Source organism: Manacus candei, unplaced genomic scaffold (genome assembly GCF_025592945.1).
Source record: "Manacus candei isolate 608988 ecotype Guabito, Panama unplaced genomic scaffold, ASM2559294v1 h1tg000028l, whole genome shotgun sequence".
Lineage (NCBI taxonomy): Eukaryota > Metazoa > Chordata > Aves > Passeriformes > Pipridae > Manacus > Manacus candei.
This window is the reverse complement of record NW_026138076.1, coordinates 27,210,741-27,232,097: the sequence shown is the minus strand read 5'-3', so window position 1 is coordinate 27,232,097 and position 21,357 is coordinate 27,210,741. Positions and strand designations below refer to the sequence as shown.

General features: G+C 39.9%; 1 protein-coding gene across 11 annotated transcripts in view; it reads left to right on the top strand.

Moving 5' to 3' along the window:
- Positions 1-21,357, top strand: part of TRIM2 (tripartite motif containing 2) — a 91,158-nt gene that overhangs the window by 14,346 nt on the left and 55,455 nt on the right. For 2 of the 11 annotated variants that reach the window (XM_051790546.1, XM_051790543.1), the window contains exon 1: positions 14,490-15,034. The exons of 8 other annotated variants lie outside the window; for them this stretch is intronic. The gene's annotated coding sequence lies outside the window, so the exon portion shown is untranslated. Of the gene's footprint in view, positions 1-3,838; positions 4,023-14,489; positions 15,035-21,357 lie in introns of those variants that run through there. One more of the 11 variants, XM_051790541.1, reaches the window with a different exon arrangement.

The following is a 21,357-nucleotide window of genomic DNA, read 5'->3' as shown; positions in this document are numbered from 1 at the left end:
AGCAGAGCGGGAAATCCCCCTCCCCAACTGGCTGGTGATGCTTTGCCTGATGCCCCCCAGGACACAGTTGGCCCTCCTGGCTGCCAGGGCACAGCTGACTCAGATTCAACTGGCCATCGACCAGGACCCCCATGTCCCTTTCCACAGCACTGCTTTCCAGCATCTCATTCCCCAGTCTGGATGTACAGCCAGGGTTGCCCCATTCCAGGTGTAGAATCCAGCACTTCCCCTTGTTGAAGTTCATATGGTTGGTGATTGCCCAGCCCTCTAATTTGTAGAGATCTCTCTGCAGGGCCTCCCTGCCTTCAAGGGAGTCAACAGCTCCTCCCAGTTTAGTGTCATCAGCAACCTTACTTAGTATTCCTTTGAGTCCTGCATACAAGTCATTACTGAAGATGTTGAAGAGAACCCAAATATTTTGTTTTCAGATGCAGAAAACTTAAATATTTCAATTTTTTTGCCTGTCAAAATATATCTCCTATCCAAATTTTTCCATAGGAAAACAAACTATTACTATGTTTTCAGAAACTTGCATTTTAATAAAATAAAACCACACCTTCCTTTAGAAAACACATTTCAGTAAAACATTTTAGTTCTTGCTTGAAATCAAGCAAGGGGTTACAGGAGCTTTTGTGACCTTGTGTTTAAGGATGACATGGGTTTGGGGGTCAGAGTTTTAATTTTCACCCCAGAATAGATAGTAGCTTCTAGGGATGACAGTCAGCTTTTTGCTTATGAAAAAGGTGGTGATTCTGGTCTCCACCTTTTTCCCTCTCCTTTTTCAGCTGCATGTGCTTACTATTTACCTCTGCTGGCTCTTGGGCTGCTTAACATGGCAGGGAGATGAGTCAGATCATTAACCTGTCTGAAAAACATACCCAGCAAAACAAATTTGGTCTGTGAGCTTTCACACCATTCCAGGAACGTGCATGAGAGAGGGGCAGGCCTGTGCAGCTGGGAATGGTGGTGAAGAGAGGGGGCAGGATGACCCTTTTGGTAAAAGTAAGTTGTTAAATCAGCTTGGCCATTACACTTAGCTGGTGATTGGGTTGGTATCATTGGCAGTGCTGATAACAATTTTCCTACGTCATACAAGGCTTAAGGACAAAGAGGCAGCTTCATCCTTGGCATAATTCTGTTAGTAGAGTCGCAGGACTTGTACCCAGGGTGACTTTGTCTAAAGTGTGCCTTTTCAACATAGTCCACTAAATCAGCTCATTCTTACTCTCTCTTTTGTTTCTTTATTTGTGGCTACACTGAATTAGCATCTTAAATAAATTGCCATGGGAATCAGAGATGCAATAGCTAGCTTGCTTTCTCTTGTGCATCTACAAACAGTCTTTTCATAGCAGTCTTTTCACAATCTCATGGACAGTGTTTGGGCACTTGATGCATATCCATCAAGGGCTTTTCATGCCTGTCCTGTTCCTTAAAATATAACAGTGTAAGGTGCATAACATGATATATGGTTGATGGTAGAAGATTTCTAGCACATATTATTTATATACACAGATGAAACATCCCTCCTTCTGGAGTGACTTGTTGACTATTTATTGTTCCTCACTCTCGTACTGATACATTATTTCTATATTTTGTGACAAGTGGATTGTAGAAAACAAAGAAGAATAGGTAACTTGATTTGATGAAGCAGGGCATTCTCTTCATAGAGGACAAGGTAAGAAAAGAGAGCTTTGTAGGAAGAGAGAAAGCTGAAAAGACAAGCCTTGTGATGAAGAGAGCTGTGGGAGTGGATCCATAAGAAAGAAGAAACTCTGAAAAGGCCTTGAAGTTCAGGACAAGAAAGCATGGCTTTCATAGGGGTGTAGGCAATTTGGCTGTGGTGTGGAACAAAAGATAACCTCAATTGCTGAATTTTTTGTGGAAAACAATGCAGGTGCATTGGGAATAAGATCCAGGCTCACTAATCAAAATAATTAAAGTAATCAAATACTGTGATCACACAAGGGATCTCAGCAGAGATTTGCATGTTAAAAGTATTAGAAAAAAGCTCCGGTAAAATAATATTGTTAGTGTGCATAGCACAGAGTTAACTAAGTAGGAAATCTGGGTAAAAGTAAAGGCAGTGTAGGTTATGTACTTGGGTGGCAGCTGATGGAGCTGTGCAATTGCACCAGAATCTCAGATATCATTGAGGAACGTGCCTAGTATGTCTCACTGTGAAGAAATACTTGCAAATGTGACCCCGATACATTGTGATGCAGCTCTATATGCCAGAACTCTCGTGCAGCCTGTCAGCAGAAGCCCGAGAGCTGTGATATGCCTTCCCATCTGAACGAGGTGCTAACTCCAGCATCTGCTTCTGTGGGGTGTTCAACTCCATTACCAAAGCAGAGGGGGAGAGAAATTACTTTTGCCAAGACTACACAGAAATGAATGTAGTGTGATTGCACTGCTTTAATTTGACCCCAGAAGAGGATCTTAAAATTAGGAGCTGTGAAGGCATTTAATACAATATGCCTAAAACACAGGGTGAAATATGGGACTGGAGAAAATCAGAAAGCTGAAAAATACATATGGATGCTTGTAAATCACTAACAGAAAGTGGTACAGGAGTCTGCACAAGCAAATAGTAAAAGCTGGACAGACTATAACAAGAGTAGGGTGCCTTTGGGATTGTGAGGGAGGAAGGGGTAGATGCTGAGAGAAGAATTAATCAGAAAGGTCAAAGAAAAAATGGTTAAAGCCAAAACGATGGCATGGGTTTTAAGGAGGATTTTAGTTATTTCCAAAGCAAAAAAAGAGCTCAAAGAGCCTGAAGCTTGAAGCACAAAGCATGATATTTATGCAGGGAGTTATTATAAAACACTTGATGAGAGTGATGTTGGTAGCAGACAGGCCTCACAGCCAAACTAGAGGCATAAGAAAGTAGGACAGAGCTGGGATGAAATGGGATCAGCAGCTGTAAGCAGAGTATTCAATTAACTAGGAACAATTCAGTTCAAACAAAGGAGAGAGGAACTTGGAGAGACAGGTGGGATCATAGATGGCAAGATCTGAGGCAAGATTAGCAGGAGCTTGTATTTCAGGGAGTATTCACTCCATGCAGTACCTCTTTTGTCTCTGTGTTAAGATCAGTAAACTGACAGAGAAATATTTGCTTCTGTGCTACATTACCGTTCCTTGAATGATGGGGGGCCACGGTGTAGTGCTGAAGAGAGGAGAGACTCAACACCTCCGCTTTTAACAGCAGTAAGTTGCTACATCAACTTGGTTCTCTCACAGAACCTTATCATAAGGTACCTCTGTTGTGACTCTGCTCATTCAGGGCAATCAGGACCAAAAGAATAAGCAGTTAAGATGGAGGTGAAGAGAAGCAGGCATAGGAGGATCAATGAAGGTTGGAGGGTCAGGTCATGAAGGTCAGGGTAAGACATTTGTGACAGAGAAGTGAGAAATGCCAGTGTCAGCAAATAAAGCATGTTAGGAAGGATGAGAGTAAGAAAAAGAGTGAAGAGAAGAAAAATCAGACTTTGCAAGTAAAACTTCTTTACAGTGAATATGAACTAGACTTAATTTTCAGGTTTTTTGTTCATTCGTTCGTATGTTTGATTGACCTAAAAGAAACAATGCATTGGAGATGCCTGCGGGCTCTCTAAAAGTGTTTGTATGAATATACATCAAATATGTGCTTTTCCTGAAGTGACCTATTGATTTTTTTTTCTTTCCACCTTAAGCCTTTTAATGCCTAGCAGCAAACCGTGGAGCACTGGCCCTTCCCAGTCAGTCCCCCTTGTTCCCCTGCTTAAGAATGAAATGCAATATCTTGAACACCCAGAATGCGAAGAAGCTAATCATTGGCTCGCATTGTGGCTGGCAGGGCAGACCCGCCTCTTTGGCTTGTGCTGACAAGCTGTTTATGTTTGTGCAAGGCCACCCTTTAACTCAGCCGCCCGATGGCCGTAATGGCACCAACTGTCTGAATGCAGGGAGCTAAATCTTCTGATCAGAGGCACAGCGAATTTCAGCCTCTAATACTCCTGCGAGGACTCTATGGAACACTAGTAAGTAGCTTTCTGTCGTCTTCTGGCTTTTCTCATAAGACTAAGGGCGTGTTTTAGCAAGGCAGGTAGGCGCTGTCATTCAGAGAGGCAGCTATTAAAGTATTTTCCTCTGTCTAAAGTAAAAGAGCAGCTACTTTGTATGCAGTGTCATGACTACAAGGACCACACGATTTCAGTCTCAAATGAGACCTTCCTGGGAGGCAAAAGAGAAGAAGTTAATAGTAACACAACCCATTTCAACTTACTGGGTTATTTTTTTATATGTGCATATATATGTATTAATTTATTTAATCTGAATCTAGTTATTATTTTTAGCTACATTTCCCATATTTGATCATCCGGTCATATTTCAAACACCAGCAGTTTTTGTAAGGTCATGAGTAGTGTGGTTTAGAAAAGTGTGAAATGGCTAGAAATTAGATACTATAAAATGGATGCTCCCCAAAATGCTGATATGTGCTGTCATATTCGAAGATATATGCCTAGCAGTAGAAAAGCAAAGTTACGTTCAGAGATTTCAGTCCTCTTTGTTGAGCGCTATTGGGAAATGTTCACAGCTCCACAGAGCAAAAGACTGCAAAGATGGAATGAGCTTGACTTCTCGCATCTTTAAGATGCCCTTTCTAATTTTCAGAATTTGAAATAAAATATTACCTGCTTGGACAGTATTCTTCAACTTAGTCCTGTGTAGCATATATTGATGGACTTTTTATATTTTTTCTTTTATCATTTACACCAACAAAGAAAATCTTAATGGCCCTGTTAGAGCTGACCAGTATGCAGAATCTTAGAACTGGTCTGCTCCTGAAGTTTTGGCAAGTCTATGTCTAGGTTTCATGTGGTAAGTGAGGCTCAGACTAGAAGATACCTGGGGGAAAAAAGTAGCAGTCACTGTAAATAAGTGTGTTCATTATTCCTCTTTTTAAAATACAGGAAAGTAAGTTTCAATCAGATCTTCATTAGCCTTGAGTCATGCCAAAAAAAAAAAAAAAAAAAAAGCAAATCCAAAGCTAGACCTGATACTATATTCCTTTCAGCTTGTTTAACTTGCCCCCTATGGATGTACCCAATAGGGGGATGCACTGGGGGTTGTGCCCTCATCTCTGCTGTGCTGCTTGTGTTTTGGGGCTGTGCACAGCTTCTGCAGACAGCCCTGATGCAGTCTAGAGACCTTTGGCTCAACTCTCCTACTCATCTATAGGATCTTAAGGACTGCATCAATGAGTTGTGAATTGCAGAGGGCCAGTCAAGCAATATTATGTGTGGGAAGCAGTGGCTAAGAGACAGACAAAAGCTTTCAAATAAAACTGGTTAGATTATGGGCAGCTATTGTACTTGGTACATTTTAACTAGGTGGGTGTTGATGCTGATGGTTGTTCAGCTCTGAGATTGAGCCTCCTCTACAGCAATACAGTGCATGTGTGGTAGTGTATGAACTAAAGCTAATTACAGCAATAAGCTGCTTCTGTGCCAGGCTGTGAACACAAGCCAGAGTGTTTCAGTGTTTCATTCGCTCTAAGTAGCAGATAGATACTAACCCTTGATTAGTAAAGATGGAAATGAAATTGTTTTTTATCTAGATTAAGAAAGCAGGATCTCAGTACTTAAGTAACAGTGAAAGCCATGAGATACACACCTAGGAGTTTTTGCTGTGCTCTCTCAGTACATAGTTAGGAGTAATCAATATGCTTACCACATTGTCTCTCTCTTGACTAAAGAAAGAACTCCCTTGCGCATCACGAGCTCAGCACAACATGGCTGGCTCTGTAGGGGCAGACTGTGCCTGTTTGATTTGCATCAGGGTAAACAGGCAGAAGATTAAAATTGATTTTTTTCCTCCTAGAGAGCTCATTTTGAAGATGTATTCATAGGGCTTGCTAAAACAAGGTGCTGAATCAACATCCTTCATTTAAAAAAAATGCTCTGAACTGCATAAGCTATAATTGCAATTTTTGATTCTGAGATGGTAGGCAGTTTGTGAAAACAAAATTATTTATTTGTACTCATTAATAGAGCATTCAGATGGCCTGGGAAGCAGATAAGCATATTGTCCTCAATCTACAAAAGAGGGAAATGAAATCTGCAAGAAAGCTGGAAATAGAACTAAAATCTGCTTCCAGGGCTGTGTTTTTACTGCGATTCATTCTCTTCCTCTGGCTCTATAGGTGCACTGTATGTTGACTGCAGGATCACTTGCCAACACTTTCCTGTGGTTGAGGAAAATGCAGGCACATTTGTAATATAGCTATTGTTCAGTTGTTCAGCACTCAATGGAAGGTATTAATTTTGAGTTAACTGAAACCCTGAGCAGTATTTCCCAAATATACTTATGGTTACCAGATTACTAAGACTACCAGATTTCCCCTTCATTGCCCTTGAGAATGTCAGGCCAGCTCTCAAAGTGGATCGATTTCTTGGGAAAGAACAACTTTGAATTAATAAGAGTTTTGAGTTACTAGAGCTGTAATTCATGACACTGTGCATTTGAATTTTTAGTGAAAGCAGAAGGCTTCAAGGGTTATTTTCATCTCAGGTTTTGGACTTTTAGCAGGTGCTCTGCTGCTGTGTCCTACGGGCTTGACACACGTGAATTAAGGTTATGATAAGGGAGAGCCTGTGAGTGAAATACCTCATGTGCTCCCCTCCCATGAGCTTTTTGAGTCTGACCAGGAAACTGAACTGTCAGGTAGCAGGAAAAAGTCTGAAGGACTGAAAGAAGCAATGGCAGCCTTCTGTCAGGTTTGAATAGAACTCCTTATAAAATGGATCACTATCAGTAGAACTCAGGTCTCCACAGAGATAAAGGCTGAGATTTGCAAAGAACCCCTCCTCAGCCTCCTTGGGTAAGTTGCCCTCTCTTTAAATCTAAACCCTCTGACTACTATCCTCCATGCTAATATCCTCAGTTTTTACCCATACCTATGAAAGCTTTTAAAATCTTTCATTTGTAGTTTGAGTTTTTCTTTTCCAGGTCCCTTTTTCTAGTTATTAGATCCTTTTCTAGGTAAGGGACATTGTTGCCACTAAAGTGGAACATACTGGTTGGTTCTAAAAAAATGAAAAATGCTAAGCATGCAGCCTTTTCTATTAAAAAAGAAAGAGCAGCAGGGCTGTAGTACCCAGATCTCACTCATACATCAAGAGCAGACAGTCTTCTTCTCATATGTTCATTTCATTTTGATGGTGTTACTTGGAGAAGGCACTGCACTTAGGAAAGAAAAGGATTGCTAGGCAGGTTATAGGTGCAAACTTCACCCCAGGAGAAAAGAGGAGTTTCTCAACCAGGGATTTGCCACAGGGCCCATTCTGCAGGGTGGCCTGAAATATAATGGAAAACTTGGGCCAAGGCCAGAAAAGGGATCACTTCCTATCTTCCTTGCTCGTGGCAGACAGTGAATTGCAGTGGCTAAGTGGTCTTCAGGTCTGTAGTGCCTTAAATCATCTGTATCTACCAGTGTCCACTGGTTTCTTTGACTTCTCTCCCTCCTGTCTGATTGATATGCCTGGCCTCCCTGCTAGCCAGCAATGCTGAGAGAAACAAGCAGCAGTGTATTATGGCTCTGCTCTGCTCTTATGCTGGGAAGATGTTCCCTTGGACTCCATAGGCAAGCCCTAAACTTTCTTCTTACTGGAATCACTGGCTTACAGAACAGGCTGTCTGCATTGCTGCTTTGCTTTGATAGTGTGTAAAAGGCAGAGTCTTGCAAGCTACCTTCTTTTAGGGTACATACAGGATATTGTATATTGTATAATATTAGCTGCAGCCTCTAGGTGGTCCACCCTGATGCCTCTCTATCTCACCTCTCTCAGGCCCAGAAAACAAATTGTATCCCAGTATGTGCTCAAGTAGGCAGGAAATATTATAGATGCCACTGCTTCTTCATCCATGGGGAAGCTTTTAAATATTTCATTTTCCTTCCTTTTTGCCTTTGCCAAAGGTCTAAGAAAGCAACAATTTAAGCTCGTAGCATAAAATGTCCCTAATTAAGAGGGTAGCTTGCTGTGTTCTGTCCTGGTTGCTGCTGTCTAAAAAAAATTATCATGGCTGTCATCAGCCATTTCCTCTTATCACTGCTGGTTCACAGCATGTGAAACTGAGAAGCATAGTATCCATTAAGATTCAAGAATTGTACTGCAGTTCCCTTCCTGAAATGAAATCATACTGGGGCTTGCTTTCTTCTTGACATCTTTCTTCTTATGCAGCATCTTCAGTTGACACTTTACCTAATGCTCCCTAACATATGGTGTAACCCCCTAATGTACCTTAACTGTCAAATGTTGTTTGGTATAGTAATATTCTGACATGGAATTCTTCAGGCCTTATTCTGGCAAAACTCTCACTAATGGCAATAGAAAGGCTGGTTACTTAAGGGCTGAAACGGGACTGTGAGAATTACAATCTTTTCTCATATGTGTGGTTTAATTTCTGCTTCTGGTTGGGTTGCTTAACTTTAGAATGGTACCCTTGGCCTTCTTTTCTATTAGTTTTTGAATGTGTAAGAGCAAGTTGATAGGTATTTGATGATGTTAATGTCAACTCCAGCATTGCAGTGGCTGAACTTTCTGCATATTACAGTTTTCATTTGCATGCCTTCATGAGACCACCTGTCTAAAGAAATCTGCCTCCTTCTCTCCATTTTCCTATCACTTTCTCCTGATACCTCCTTGTCTCTCTAACTTTGTAATCTATGCTTGATACTCATGCTTTGTGATCCAGAGCTACATCAAAGCATTTTCTTGGGTCATAATGGCTATGGAAAATGTTATGCTGTCACACTAATACACAGGTGGAAAAATGCGAGCCAGGGCTACTGTGCTCTGGCTGCAAAAGAGAGGATATAGGAGTGGGAAGAGATGATCCTATGGATAGAAAGAGATGGGGCAGCATCTTTTATATGCAGAGGAGGTATGTAGATCAGGAGATTTTCAGTAGAGAAAATCTTTTTTCCCATCTGCCTCAAAGCCTTGCACAGCCTCAACCCTCTCAGACTTTCACTCTGGCTTTTAAGTGTCTCGTAGCCTGAGGCCCCTCATTATTAGACCAAGTTTGCAGCTCATGCCTGTATAGGGAGGGCATCTAGCTGCTCTGTCATCCGTGCCCCCGGCCTCAACCACAAAGTTCGCAGCCTCTTCATCTTTCTGCTACAACTCCTCTCCTCCCATCCTAGTGCCACCTTTTTTCCCAGGCCTCCCATATCCCATCCTCCTGAACATCTGTGTTCGAAACCATTTAAGGTGCTTGTCCTCCCTGCCTCGCAGTCCTTAAAAAATTCCCCAGAGCTCTTCACTCCTTGCCTTATTCTCTTCCTACTCTCTGTCTTCCTCACTACAGCCCAGTCTGAGAGACAGGGGCTGTTTGTTCTCCCCAGGAGTCTTGGGTTCTTCAATGCAAAGGCCTCAACATACCTTCTTTTACCTCTTTCTTCTACTTGAAGGCAGGAAGGCAGGACAGGTCCAGGATAAACCAGGCAGTTAGTAGTCCTTTGTCTGCTGTAAGACTGGATAGCTCCAGGCAAGGTCAGAGAAAGACTAAGCCAAGAAATATATAAGCATGGTATATTTTTTTTTTAAGAAAGCATAGCCCTTTCTATTTATCTTGGCCAACAAAGTGTCCAGTATTCAACAAGTATCTTGTGAACCAACTTCAGGCCCAGAGCTGCTTTTGAACTGTTCACTGTGATTCTTCATGTGCTCATTTCTTTGTGTTACCAGTCACATGGTAACATTTCTGATTCTTGGATGAATGATGTTTTCAAACAAAAAGAGGGATTTGGACACATTACTTTTGGTTCAGAACTTTTCATGAATGCAGACATATGAAAACGTCCTACATCAGTGTTTCCTGGATACTTGCTTTTGAAAGAAAGCTTACTTATGTGAATGAAAGTTTTGAAAAACAGTGATACTGAGACAGTACAATTTTATAGGAGCCAGGGCTGGTGGTTATTTCTCAGAGTAGCAAACTATGATTTAGGGCAGTACAGAGCAGAAGCATGAGCATGGGACAAACTGTATGCCCGTGTTTAAGGGACATGGTTGCCACAGAAGTGAAACTTAGAGCTTGAAGAGTGTGGGCTTACCTGCTGTTTCATAGTATATTTCCATAAGAAACTTGAGCATTTGGCTTACAGTTGTCTTTCTTCCCCTGCTCTGGTCCATAACATCCCAAGTGTGTGTCTGCTGCAGCATTCAGTGGACCCCTGTGAGCTAATTCACCTCTCATAGCTTGCAGAAAATTGATACATTTTATCATAGAGCAGTTTTCTGTCAGGCAATCAACTGTATCTGTTCAGTGGCAGTTCAACAAGCTCTCAGTGCAAGGTAAGACCTGTGAGTGTGCAACCAGAGGGGAAAAGGGAACCTTTGAAAACAGTCTAATGTTTGTCTTTTGAAATTATGTTCTTCTGATATTTAACCTTCCCTGATGAAAACCACTATGACGTATGCATTGCATGCTGTTTGCTGACTTGTCACCTAAAGAATACAAAGTATACAGCCATTAACTCCTGTCCTGTGGGCTTCAGGGTAGGAAAAAGGGATCATCATTCCCGCATACTTAGAAGGGAAAAGGCTGCGTTTTTCTCCGTCACCAGTGCTCTCAGAATGAGCTCATGTGCCCTAGGCAAGCCCCAGTCCCTGCAGTCACAGATGTTAGTGAGACTTGATGAGAAAAAGTGGCTTAGTGTTATGCTTATTCTCCCTTTTTTTCTGGGGACAGCCAGGGGCTACTGCAGGCTGTAGTGAAAACAGCAGCAGCCACGGGGCTTCTCCAATGATGACATCAAGGTTATAATGCATTATGTTTTTGTCTGAGCTGCGTATTTCTTTCTGTGAAAACAAGTGATACATTATAAAGCAAAATACATGCATTATAAAGCAAAATATCAAAAGCACTGAAACAGCCCAATTCTCATCTAACAGTTGGAGCAGGCAGCAAAGGATTATCACACAATATTATCTCTTTGAGAGATCAGCTGACAATTATGTGCCTTTCTGGAGAGGGACAGGCTTTTGCCAAACTCAAGTCACTGGGCACCAAGCTGAAGTACTACAATAAAATACATAATGAGTCCAGACTGAATACAAGCTTAGCATCTGAATCCAGACCCAAGATGGCTGTTCCCTGTGCTGGATTTAAAGATGCTGGTGATGATTTATAATGTCGCAGCTAATTTGTCTTTAAAAAATGTGTTATTGTCAGTGCCAAAATCTGCCTTATTTTATGTCATTGACAGTGAGTGAACTGAAGCTTTGCCTTGGACTCCTCCAAGGGTAGATTTTTCTCAGTTTATCAGACTTGAGGTTTTTCAGTCTGTACAAAGCCTGCAAGCTTGTTTGCATCAGAAGAATTATCTAGGACTTAAACTATGACCGACTAGAAATCTGCATAAACATATTCGAAATCCTACACCAAGTGGTCTAGTGCTAAAATCAAAGGTGAACACATAGCTGTAGTGAAACCCTGGCTTGTTAATCTACTATCCTGAGCTTCTATCATTTAGGTAATTTCACAGATTCTAATCAAATGGCAAGGTGCATCCTCTACCAAACCCAGACCTTTCACCTGTCACTTTCTCAGTATTTAAGCTGCAAAGAACAGGTTGAAAAACAGGATGCTTTCACCTATACCTTCACAGTTCAGCACTCACAATACAACCACACTAGACTAGATGGGAGCAGAATTCAGGCCAAGAGAGATACATACTCTGCCACCTACTGTGCATTACAACCTGTCCATCACTGACTGAGGAGGGTCACTTTTTTCTTGCTTTAATGAACATGCAATGAAGTTTGAAAAAACCTTTCAAGAATCTACATACAAAGCTGCATAATCAATATCTAAGCTGCATCCTACTCCACTCTTGTCCTGCTAATATTGCTAACATAGTGGATCTCTGTGAAAAATCAATATGGAAAATAACAGAGTGGTTCTGTATCTGGCATTTGAAAACATCCTAAATGGAAGCATCTTTTTTTCCAAGAAGACAGATTGCTCCTAGGCGGTTATTTTCCCTATCTGATCTGTTCTTTGTTGTAGTCTTTCCTATATGAAGCTTTCTAGAGTAAATTTTCTCACTGTTAAACTGTTGAATATCTTCCATCTCCAGTTTTCCAGAAAACTAGCATCCCTGTGCGATATAACAACATGGTGCTTGACTGCCTCAAAGGTCATGGAGACAAGAGTGTGAGAAAGTGAGCATCAAATGATGTCCTAGTAATATCCAGGCAGCATTGAAGGGGCACACAGCTAGCCTGTCTGGAGGCAGAAGCTATCTATGGACAGTAGGGTGCTGGTACCCCAATACGGATGATACGAAAGAGGAAATCAATTTTGAATATAAAAAAAGAGAGAAAAAGATGGTGAATAAGTGTCAGGGAAATGAAGGGTCATTTAAAATCAGTCATCTATTTTTGAATCTTGAATTTTCTTGAAGTTTTCTTACAGAGTTGTTATTTGTGAAAGCTGCCTTTGATGTAAATTGACAGACATATTGAAAAGCACCTGAAAGATCAGTGTGAATTAATGCATTCACTCCTTGGAGGGAAAAAATATCTGTCAGCACAAGTATCAAAAAGTGGTTACTCCCACCTACTCTCCACTTTAACACCATGTCTCACCAAAAAATGCGTTCTTATTCAAAAAATAATAGTCATTCAACTCGTCTTGTACTGTGACAGTACAGTGAGGAGAGAGCATATATGCCTAGCAAAACCCACACAAGGGCTGCTCTGCTGTATCCAGTGAAATAATTTCTGTCCCCAGACTCGGAAGTCTGGTCTACCAGTATCAGGTCGTTTGGTTTAATGGAAAGTATCAGTCCTGGTAAAAATGTGATGTAGTCAGTTCACCCCACTTGATTACTAAGTGGGAGAATAACTCAACTGTTAACAAACCCTGCTTACTACTGTTTCAAAAAATAATATTATTTGCTTCAGCTGATGTCTGTGCATTTCAAGTGTTTTGCTGCTTACTACCTGGATGGGAGAGGAGGGGAAAAATGCTAGAATGCAGGTCAAAGGTACACAACTATGGTAGCAGCTGAGCAGTAGGGCACATGAAATCTGTTCTCACGTACCTCTTGTTTGTGCGACGTGCTCTGGTGTCTAATAATAAAACTGAACTCATCTGTAGCCTTTTACATTGGATCACTGGGTTGTATTGTATTTCACTCATCTGGAGGGCTGCCTTTTTTCACAATAGCTGTAGGAATATAATACCTTTGAGATCTCTACCTGATGTGACTGAAATTATTCAATGGGTTATACAACTGTTGGAAGGATTTGTGACAGCACAGGAAAAAAAAAAAGAAAATGAATTTATAATTTCCTCCTTTGCTTCTAGTGATTAGAGTCTAGTTGTTTTTTGGGGTTTGTGGTTATTTTTTTTTGTTTTGGTTTGTTTTTTTTTGGTGTTGTTGTTGTTTTGGTTTGGCTTTTAAATAATTCAACTGCTTTTGACTTTAACAGTCCAGTCATCTCATTCCTGGATCCAGGTACAAGATGAGTAGACAATCAGCACAATCCTAAGTGTGCAAAAATGAAAAGCTGAGCAAGTGACAAGGCTCAGGACTTTTAGGCAGAGTGTTTACAATGGTGTTTTTATTTTGTTAATGACTCACTGTACTGATTCACCCATGCTTTAGTGAAAGCTGCCTTGTTTAGAGAGTCTCACTGTTCAAACAGGGTAAGATTATTCCCAATAGAAAAGCTTAAAAAAGTCCTCTGGGAAAACTAAAGACTAAATAAAACTTGTTATTTTAAAGTAAAGAACATGCAGATAACAACCTTAGTTTTAAGCAATGGCAAAACTTTTTTTATCCACCATAAATTGGTTAAAATTGGTTTTCTGATTTTTTTATTGAGAAAACATTATTCTTCAGTACTGACCAAAAATCCATGAAGTATCCAAAAATATAGGTGACCCCTAAAGCCTTTGGTATATTGAATTTAATCAGAGCTCTAGACCTTTAAATAGCTGAAAATAGGGACTGAAAGTGACTTGGGAGTTTGGAGTCATGGATTTTCATGGGCTGCTTATCAAAATTTTACTTCTGATACTTTTGGTAAAATGTTCATTCTTGTAATGAATAGCTTGGATCACCTCAGAAGTTCTCTATTAAGCAACTGTCCACTGACTCTTATTAGAGAAAAAAACCACCTAAACGAAACAAAACCTATCAACACAATAGATTTGCTTCTCACCTGGAAGCTTTAGAGGATGTAAGTGGATCAGCATCCACTTCCCTGTTTATAGAAAACACGTTGTTCTAAATGACTTGCTAAACTGTTAAAGGATTTCAAGTAATGCACTGGATTTCCCTGCCCCCTTCCAGAGAGGCTGTTTGTGCTGGGAGGGAGGGCTGTAGCGTCTGTTTGTTTCCACAGCGGCGGGGGAGGACCCGGCTGCCACCTTCTTGAGTGGTGTGTCGTGCTCTGGGCTGCTGGGGGCTGCCTGGGGGAGCAGTCAGGCATCTGCAGACGGGAGACCATCCCGGCATGGGGCTGGTTGTTTATTTTCAAAGCCTTTGTACCTCAGGTTACTTGTAAGGCTGGTGCCTGGGGAGTTCTGCTAAAACTGGACTGTGTATATTCCCTGGTTTGCCTGTAATTTCCAGTTTATGAAAACCAGATGGATGACTCAGTGCTCTGCAAGTTAGAGTAGGAACGGGATCTTCTGACATAAGAGCAGCTTTTACAGAAAACACTGAGTTAAGAAGATTCAGGCTCAAGCTAGATTGCTTCTTCCCTCCCCCCCTCTTTTGTCTATTTTTACTGCATCACTGGTATGTGTCCAAGGAAAGTCGGCCATATCATTGGGAAATACAAGGGGATAAACTTTTGACTGTCGGATCTCTTCAGGGTGAGAGACTCCAGAGTAAATTAACTGGGAGAGAGAGAATTAAAAGGAGGGATTTCTTTAGGTGAACTTTTTTGGTTGTCTACTCTGCCAACAGCAGTGTAAAATAACGAAGAAACTGCAGCAGTCCTTTCCCACTGACTTTCTAAATAATGTAAGTTACCCTTTCACACTCATCTCTAACTGTTCGTGTGTTTTTTCCGCTTTCAGGTATTTTGTGAGAGCAGTGGTTTTACAGCGGGCGAGCTCTTGCCAGAAGCTCCGCTGTGTGAATGAGTGAATTGCTTTGTCTTTCTTTTTCTTCTTTAAGTCAGGGTGGTAGTGGGGAAGCCGAGTTTGACACCACCTTTCTTTGACAGTCGTGCTAGCTCGGCTTTAATGGCTGTCGAAACCTTTAAACCTTTTCAGAGTTTGTGAAGAAATTTGTTTGTAGTTGGCAAAAGATAATAGCAAATGTTTTGATTGAACTGTGCGTGTCAGGCTTGCTGTAAGAGCAGGCGTTTCAAAGGGGACTGTGTGATGCTATGTAAAGAGGACAGGATGTGACAAGGGAAAACAAATGTTTCCTGCTCTTTAATATTTAAAAGAAATAATTGAAACAGAGCCAAGGAGTTTGCCTAGGAAAGATATAGTGATGTTTATTCAAAGCAAAATAATGACTCTGTAAATCTGAGAGGACAATGCCAAAGTCTAATTAGGAGAGACACTCTACTTTTCACAGTTGTTAATTTTTTTGATTCTGGCAGTTGACATTAATGTTGCCATATTCTGTTGTTGTGCTTTTCGTGAAGAGTAACTTGAGCCATTAGCTGGTGCATAGCTCTCCATAGGTTATTTAGGTAGGTTGATTTACCCCCTTTTAGTTTATTTTACTATTTTCAAAATGCAGTCTAGGCAGATTGTCAGGCAGATTGATAGGTTTAGGTAAAAATAAGGGGTTATAATTAGAAATTATGTACCAGGTACTATACTAGGACAAGAAATAGACCAAGAAAATCGCCCTGAACTCAAACATTCATTAGGCCAAAACAATTAAATAACTATTCATTTATATGGGGACAAATGAGAAAATTGTTGTGAAAGTACAATGACTAAATAAATATTTCTTACTTAAGAAAAGTTGCTTTCTGTTCCAGCCTTGGATTTTTTGGTTTTGAGGGCAGTGGATTTACTACCTGGATAATAGTCTGTGGCCAACTATTGTGCTTTAATAATCAGAAGGTTTTTTCCTTAAAATTCCACATTCCTGCTTGTGTGAGAACTGAAATTAAATTGACTAGCGATACTAATGGAAGGTTCTAGACAATGTAAATGTTTTTAATAAACTTGAGAATATAAACTGTAGGGCTTAAAAAGCATATTAAGAGGTTTAGTTTGTTAAAATCTATATAAACTTATTTATTTTCAAGCTAATACCATAATTTTCTGTAAGATATCTAAAGCCTGGAGTGTTTATAGAAAGAAGGTACCAGAAAGCTACTGTACCTGATTTTGGGACCGCATCATCCTGCTAGAAAACAAAACTACTAGAAAGAGGAGTTCTCTGTTTCCAGAGAGCTTTTTTGGGGGGAATCAATATGTTAGCTGCTGACAAAATGCAGTAGGGCTTCTGTGCTTTGGCCCTCAACCAAAACTGCTTACCATAAACAAAAGGTTTCCTCAAATTTCTCAGCAAAGGATTTGACAAACTTGAATGGTGAAGAAACTCCCTGGTCTGACCTGGACCTGCAATGCCCAGAGTTTGGCTATAAAGAACAGCTTGGGGTTTTCTCCATGGAGGGTTCAATTCAGTCCTTGAGATTCATCCTTTTTCATGAGAAATGGCTTTGATATGCCTTTAATACACAATGTCTTTCCTCAGGGAGAAGGCTAAACAGAACTTTGCTTCAAGGAGCATCACTAAGACATGCTGCTTGAGGGCCAGAAGGAAACATGAAGTGGGTTTTATGACAGAACCAATGCTAGATTTGATTAGAGGGTTTCTGGGAAGAGGGAAAAATGGAAACAATTATTTCAGTCATCTGGGAAAAATCTTTTGATTTCTTTGTGTAATTCATAAATGTATCTTTCCAGACACAGAATAAAAATTAGAAGTATATATATGCATAATGCCTTGGGGGAGGTGGGTTGTGCGTGTGGGTGTGGGGGTGTGGGTGTGTGTCTTAGAAGTTGATCTTTTTCACAGCATTGATTTTTTTATGAAATCTAGATTTGAGACAAGCAGTCTCCATGGCCACATGCAAGGGCTGTCTGAATCCTGCCATGTCCGGCAGCATGGACAGTGTTTGGAAAATTAGACCTTACCTGGACAAAGATGACAGTACTGCTGGAGAATTTCCCCAGCCTGTATTTCTCAGGCAGTCCCAGTTTTAGCTTGGAGGTCAAGTTGTTTACTGGAAAATCCCAGATAATTGGTGCTTGAAGCCAGCGTGAAAACATGCTGGGCTTGTCTTTGCCTGATAATGGAATTTCATTAATTCTTAAAAAAAGTAGGATTTGGACAGCTTATATAAACACAGTGATGCTCCTGATTCCTTTGAGGAAAAATGAGGAATTAAATTAACTGAAAAGGTTCTGAGTGTCCTAATGCAGAGAACTAAGTGTTGTGCATTACTATACTGAAGCTGAAATTTAATAATCTGCATAAAGTGTTAAATATACGCAGTTTTGCTGAAACATGTAATACTATGTCTAGATACATGAACTATTTATATAAAAACAAGGGCACAATGTACAGTAGGTTAGGATAAATCCTTGAGCCAAACGTAAAAGAATTTGATTTATCTCTTGGCAAGCATATTGTCTCATCGAAATTAAATGTGTCTGAGGATATGGTGTAGACAGTTTGAACTATTTTTTTATACACAGCAGCAAACATATATATTACTCCAAATAATAAATTCAGTTTATAAAGTATGTTCCTTAATATGATTGCATTATATAAGGGAATAGCTGTTTAGATTTAATTAGTTGTTTTAAGGACAATGCAATATTCTGTATTACAAAGAGCGATTAATTCCAAAGCCCTAAAAATTTTCTCCTGGAATTTTGCCCATCCATATTTTGCAGGGTAACATATATGAACTTGCTCTTTTCAGTTGTTGAAGCAGACCAGTGACTGCCAGATTGAAATCCACTATTGCAGATGCTACACTTGGCAGACACCTTCAACCAAAATTAGATATTCTATTTCCAGAGAGCACAGGTTGTGATTACGTTTTCCGCTGATGTTTCCTGGTGAAAGAACAAAGGTGAACTAACCATGTGAAATGCATTGCATGAGCTGTTAAAAAAACAAGACTCTGGAAAAAAAATCAATGTTTGTTGAAAGGAATCAATACTGGAAAGGAAATTATTATTATTTAGAGGTTTCTAAAATACTGGAGGGAAGAGAACAGGGCTTAGCAGTCACAGAAATGGACTTTACCTCTCTATACCTCCATTTTTGATAGGTTAACTTTCAAGACACACTTGCTGCTTCTGTTAGAATTTGGCTTACTCTTCTATTTGTTAGGTGACATGAATGGATTGGAGGCAGTCCCTTGGTGTGCTGTAAGGTTTATGTTAACGTGTCTGTAAAGGAAAGAGCTGCTTGGTTACAAACACTTAAGATCAATTTGGAAGAATTCCTGTTTTGTGCACAAGATTTCTTTTTCTTCCTCTTTATTTTTGATCAACTGGAATAAAGACCACCTCCCACTGAACAAAATTCAGGCTGACCTTTGGAGAAATGAAAATGGCATTTCATGTCAAATTTTCTGAACTGTTTTATTTCTATAAAGACCATGTTTTATTTCTGTGGTTTAAATAGCTAAATATTTTATGCCTAAATTGTAGCATTAAAAGCATTTGTCTTTGTTTTCTACCACAGAATCTCTAGACATTTTCTGTCCATAACCTGTAAACACATCTTGGGATTGCACGTCATTCCTTCTAATAATTGGGCTGTCTAGCTATATTTGGATTGGGCACTGCTTATTTAAAGAGGTGATTTTAGCTGGAAGTCAGTAATTTACTTTGATCACAGGAATAGCAGTTTGTGACTGGAATACCATACAGTGAAATAAATGACATAACATGTCACTAATGCACTGTGTGGGGACAGCCAAGGATCTAGTTGGCTGAGATGTCTACTGGCAACCAGGGAGCCTTCCTACTTGCTAGCTGGACTTTAGGGCAATAGCTCAGAGGAAAATCCCATACAAAAGGAAGACTCGAAATAGCAAATGGAATATAGTTCTTCTGGTGCTAAACAGGTAGATGTAGGATGTAGATGTTGGCTGGCTCTATCCAGCCACTATCTACTGCCACTAGCTAGTTGCAGTAGGGTTAAAAGAGGCACAGCTAAATTAAGAAGGATACTAATCACAGCCATGTGAAAAATGTTAGCAGCATGTATTCTGGCACTTCTTACGTTACATGGTGACCCTGTTAACACAAGCATCAAAAGAAACTGGTGCCAGAATGGCTACGATGGTTTACTATTAAATATTAAATCTAGGCTGTAATAACTTTAAGAATATGCCCTGCCACTAGGAGAAGACAAATAACTTAAAAATTTACTCTAATCACATATATACTAAATGTTCCCCTGGAAGAACTCTGAACAACTCTGCTTTTATGGTCAACACTTTCGCTCATGTGTAAAAGTATTATTCATTCTCTCTCACTTTAAAACCATCTGAATATTATCAGTTTTGGATGCATTTTAGAAGTGGTTAATTAGGAGGATGGTGATCTTCAGTCTTTATGCCAAGGTGGACACCCTTTGTGAAAGAGTCAAAAAGATTGGAGTAGATGCAATTACTTTTGATTAGGTTTTAAATGCATGAGGTGAATGTTCAGCAATTTGCTTGCTCCTAATCCATATGGATTTATTTGTCTTAGTGTTATTAGTCAGCCTAAACATGTGTATGATCAGTTTATTTATGGGTGACTTTCTGTTCTTTTGTCATGGAAAGCTATTTGTTTTGTGCTACCATGGGCTTCTCTTCTGAATTTCTTTTTCTTTTAGTTCTGAAAACATAGAGTGACAATTCCCTCTTTCTCTGTTATTTTTTTAATGAGTTTTTAATGCTAGGTTTGAGAATACCCCTTCACTGAACTTGTAATTTGGAATATTGTTATTTCTGGACTGATGGCTTAAAGAAAAAGGGAAAGGTTTAGTCTCTGCAAAGATTTATACTCTGCTTGCCTCCTTCTACATTGAAGTTTAGTAGAACTTGATTTTTTGTGAGCTTGAAGTTGTGTGCTATCTACCTATGTGGTTTGTTAATTACTCGGGATTGATTTATCAAGGAAAGAGCAGTGTCTAGATTATTCTGAATGACAAAACTCTGACAAGAATGAAAATATAAATGTGCAAAATACTCCTGCACCTTGTGCAGAACAAAACCCCTCCAAAGCAGACAGAATCTTCAGCAAATGTACTTGAAACAATTACTTACAGTACCACAACAACAAAAAAGATTGCATTCAAACTATTTTGCTGAACTTGGAAATGCTCTTGAAAAGATCCCAACAATTGTGGGTTTTTTGTTCCTCTGAATGCATTAATCTCTGTAGTGGTCTTTGAAGAGACTTAGTATGTGTACCATATTTAGCCCCAGCCATATTTGTCCCATGATCTGTATTATTAGAGAATTCGCACACTCTGGGAGAAACAGGACTTCCAAAGAGCAGATGCCAGCAGGTTCAGTGATGTCAGGTGTCTTCAAGGCCACTCTTGTTCTTCTGAGAACATCTGTAAATTGCAAATCCTGTAAATCCCACTACTTTCAAATTCCTCAGGAACTACAATGACCCCCAGGAATGAAAAAGCATGACTGAGGAACAAGCCTCTTAAAGCATACATAAACTCTTGAAGAGAAAAACTGCCATGATTTCTCTGCATTAGTGCAGCTTTTTGGTTTTTGGTTATTTTTCCTTTTCCAGTGAGGAAACAGTATTCATGAAATATCCTCCTACAACTTTCTCTCCTGTAATCCCTATATTGGTGGGAATGTTAATGTAAACCTTCAGGGATTAACTCCTGCAAGATAAGCTTCTGCAAGTGCTGGTTTGGTTTTGGTTTGGTTTTGTGGGAGTTTTTTTCTATCTTGAAAGCACATCTAATTTGATATTTAGAGCTTAAGTAATTGCACTGTACTGGAGTTAGGAAACCTAGGGCCAAAAAATCATGTAGAGCCACATCTTAATTTCATAGTATCTGAGGGTTGGGTTGTTTTTGTCATGTGTGTTCCTCTGGCACAGTACTATGATATGGGTTAGTATGTGGTCTTTCCAAAGGATTTGTAAGTCTTACTGGACCCTCTGCAAAGAACTGTCTCTTTTATTATTACCTAGTTCTTAGTCTGCTCTGTGTAGTTTTGGGAACAAATGATCTTTCTGCATCTCGGCTCAGGAAACATTTTATAACAAAGAGATAAAATTAAGTGTTGCGTCATGAAGATTTCATCCTGTTTATCAAATATGCAG